Below are 4315 nucleotides of genomic sequence, written 5' to 3'. Positions count from 1 at the left end.
TGTCTAATCGTGGTGACTCCTGGAGTCAGTTGGTCAGTAAGTCAATTGTATTTATTGAGCGCTTACTGTGTGCGGAGCACTGTACTAAGTGCGTGGGAACGTACCATATAACAGCCAATGGACACAGTCCCCACCCACAATAATAACAATAATAATGGCATTTGTTAAGCGCTTACTATGTGCAAAGCACTGTTCTAAGCCCTGGGGGGATACAAGGTGATCAGGTTGTTCCGTGTGGGGTTCACAGTCAACATCCCCATTTTACAGATGAGGTAACTGAGGCTCCAAGAAGTTAAGTGACTTGCCTAAGGTCACACAGCAGACATGTGGTGGAGGTGGGATTCGAACCCATGACCTCTGACTCCAAAGCCCGTGCTCTTTCCACTAAGCCACGCTGCTCCCCACAACGAGCTTACGGTCTAGAGGGGGAGACAGACATTAATAGAAATAAATAAATTACAGATATATACATACGTGCCGTGGGGGTGGGAGGAGGGATGAATAAAGGGAGGGAGTCGGGGTGACGCAGAAAGGAGTGGGAGAAGAGGAAAAGAGGGCTCAGTCAGGGAAGTCCTCTTGGAGGAGATGAGACCCGGTTTATCTTCCCGATCCTTCTGGTCTCCTCCTGCCTCTTCCACACTCCCCGATCTTCTGAAACCAAATGTAACAAGGCCGTATTGCACGCTAATAATAATAATAATGGCATTTATTAAGCGCTTACTATGTGCAAAGCACTGTTCTAAGCTGAGTGCAATGCTTGGGAGAAGACGATATGACAATATAACAGACACCTTCCCTGCCCAAAACAAGCTTACTACGGTCTAGAATTAGCAGACACCTGTAATGAGCTTACGGTCTGGAGAGGGAGACAGACATTTTTATACGTAAATAATAATAATAATAATAATAATGGCATTTATTAAGCCCTTACTATGTGCAAAGTACTGTTCTAAGCCCTGGGGAGGTTACAAGGAGATCAGGTTGTCCCACGGGGGGCTCACAGTCTTAATCCCCATTTTAATCAATCAATCCATCAATTGTATTTATTGAGCGCTTACTGTGTGCAGAGCACTGTACTAAGCACTTGGGAAGTACAAGTTGGCAACATATAGAGACGGTCCCTACCCAACAGTGGGCTCACAGTCTAGAAGGGGGAGACAGAGAACAAAACCAAACATATTAACAAAATAAAATAAATAGAATAGATATGCACAAGTAAAATGAATAAATAAATAGAGAAATAAATACATACAAACATATATACATATATACAGGTGCTGTGGGGAAGGGAAGGAGGTAAGGTGGGGGTGATGGAGAGGGGGAGAGGAAGGAAGGGGCTCAGTCTGGGAAGGCCTCCTGGAGGATGAGGGAACTGAGGCACAGAGAAGTTAAGTGACTTGCCCAAAGTCACACAGTTGACAAGTGGTAGAGCCGGGATTCGAACCCATGACCCCCCGACTCCAAAGCCCGGGCTCTTTCCACTGAGCCACGGTGCTTCTCATCTGTAAATAAATAAATTACAGATGATGTACATAAATGCTGTGGGGCTGGAAGGGGGTGATGAATAAAGGGAGCGAGTCAGGGTAACGCAGAAGGGAGTGGGAGAAGAGGAAAGGAGGGCTTAGCCTGTAGCACTGATGTTTGTACGGATTTATTACTCTATTTAACTTGTACATATTTACTATTCTATTTATTTTATTTTGTTCATGATGTGCATCTAGCTTTACTTCTATTTATTCTGACGACTTGACACCTGTTCACGTGTTTAGTTTTGTTGTCTGTCTCCCCCTTCTAGACTGCGAGCCCATTGTTCGGTAGGGACCATTTCTATATGTTGCCGACTTGTCCTTCCCAAGCTCTTAGTCCAGCGCTCTGCACACAGTAAGCGCTCAATAAATACGATTGAATGAATGAATGAAGGTAGGAGAGAATTCATTTCAACTTCTGCCGTTCTCGCAGGGATGAAAAAGGTAGGTGCTATAGGGTTAAATGTCTGAGGTAGCTAGAATTGGTTCTGGATTATGGGCCAGCATTAAAAAAAAAAAAGCCAGCTGGCGAGGGGGCAGTGAGGGGGCCGGCTGTAGACAGTTGGCTTTGCTTCTTGTCAAAGCCTGGAGGAGGTTGGCCCTGGTTTTGGCTCTGCCAAGCCCCCGAGTGGGTAGCGTTTATTTTGGGGCTGGCAAAGGGGTGGTCTGCTAGGACTAACAGGGAATCAAGCCTCACAGGAGGCTTATCTGTGCACTTGGATCTGTGGCCTTTGGACGGACGTCTGCACATAGTAAGCGCTTAACAAATGCCATTATTATTATTATTATTATCCACGCCACCCCCAACCCCACAGCGCTTCAGCGTGGCTACATGAAAAGAGCCCAGGGTTCTAATAATAATAATAATGATGGCATTTATTAAGCGCTTCACAAGTCTGCTGTGTGACCTTGGGCAAGTCCCTTCACTTCTCCGAGCCTCAGTTCCCTCATCTCTAAAAATGGGGATGAAGATTGTGAGCCCTACGTTGGACAACTTGATCACATTGTATCCCTCCCAGCATTTAGAACAGTGCTTTGCACATAGTAAGCGCTTAACAAATGCCATTATTATTATTATTATTATTCTATGCGCTGGGGAGGTTACAAGGTGACCAGGTTGTCCCACATGGGGCTCACAGTCTTAATCCCCATTTTCCAGATGAGGGAACTGAGGCCCAGAGAAGTGAAGTGACTTGCCCCAAGTCACACAGCTGACAAGTGGCGGAGCTGGGATTTGAACCCATGACCTCTGACTCCAAAGCCCGGGCTCTTTCCACTGAGCCACGCTGCTTCTCCACCTGGCTCCGCCACTTGTCGACTGTGTGACTTTGGACGAGTTACTTCACTTCTCCGTGCCTCAGTTACCTCATCTGTCAAATGGGGATTAAGACTGGGAGCCCCACGTGGGACAACCTGATTACCTTGTATCTATCCCAGCACTTAGCACATAATAAGTGCTTAACAAATACCAACATTATTATTATTATTATTATGTACCTTTTGATTATATGTTAGAAGTTATTTATTCATATTAATGTACGCTTCCTCCCTAGAATGTAAGCTCGTTATAGGTGGGGAGCGTGTCTGCTAATTCTGTTGTCTGTACCCTCCCAAGCGCTTAGTACAGTGTTCTGCACGCAGTAAAAATAAAAATAATAATAATTATGGTATTTGTTAAGTGCTTACTATGTAGTGCTCAATAAGTACCATTTATTGAATGATGGATCAAATCTTGATATCATGACAGCTGTGTATTCATCCCCCCGCCCAGCCCCACAGCACTTATGTACATATCTCTAATTAATTCTATAATAATAATAGCACTTGAGCGCTTACTATGTGCTGAGCACTGTTCTAAGCACTGGGGTAGGTACAAGTTAATCAGGTTGGACACAGTCCCTGTCCCACGTGGAGCTCACAGTCTTAATCCCCATTTTACAGATGAGGGACTTGAGGCATAGAGAAGTGAAGTGACTTGCCCAAGGTCACACAGCAGACATGCGGCAGAGTTAGGATTAGAACCCAGGTCCTTCTGACTCTCAGGCCCTTGTTCTATCCACTAAGCCATGCTGCCTCTCTTTATTTATATTAATGTCTGTCTTCCCCTCTAGACTGTAAGCTCATTTTGGGCAGGGATTGTGTCTGTTTTATTGTTATATTGTACTCCCCAAGCATTTAGTATAGTGTTCTGCACACAGTAAGCACTCATTAAATGTGATTGACTAACTGGCTTGTCCTCTTAGCCCTGGAGGTTAGTATTTTCATTCACTTCATTCAATCGTATTTATTGAACGCTTACTGTGTGCAGAGCCCTCTACTAAGCACTTGGGAAGTTCAAGTCTGCAACATACAGAGACGTTCCCTCCCCAACAACGGGCTCACAGTCTAGAAGTGGGAGACAGATAACAAAACAGAACACGTAGAAAAGTGTCAAAACTGTCAAAATAAATAGAATAGAAGTGCTGTGGGGAGGGGAAGGAGGTAGGGCGGGGGGGGATGGGAAGGGGAGGAAAAAGGGGGCTCAGTCTGGGAAGGCCTCCTGGAGGAGGTGAGCTCTCCATAGGGCTTTGAAGGGAGGAGGAGAGCTAGTTCGGCAGATGTGTTGAGGGAGGGCATGCCAGGCCAGGGGAAGGACGTGGGCGATAGCATCTTCTCTCCTAACACCTGGGCATCACCATCAGTGGTATTTCTGGAACACCTACTGTGTGTGCAGAGCACTGTACTAAGCACTTGAGAGAGTACAATACAACAGAGTTGGTAGACACATTCCCTCCTCTCCAATCTCCCAT

This window comes from Tachyglossus aculeatus, chromosome 1, assembly GCF_015852505.1.
Source record: "Tachyglossus aculeatus isolate mTacAcu1 chromosome 1, mTacAcu1.pri, whole genome shotgun sequence".
In the NCBI taxonomy this organism is placed as follows: Eukaryota; Metazoa; Chordata; class Mammalia; order Monotremata; family Tachyglossidae; genus Tachyglossus; species Tachyglossus aculeatus.
The sequence above is the reverse complement of the archived record's forward strand: the minus strand, read 5'-3'. Positions refer to the sequence as shown.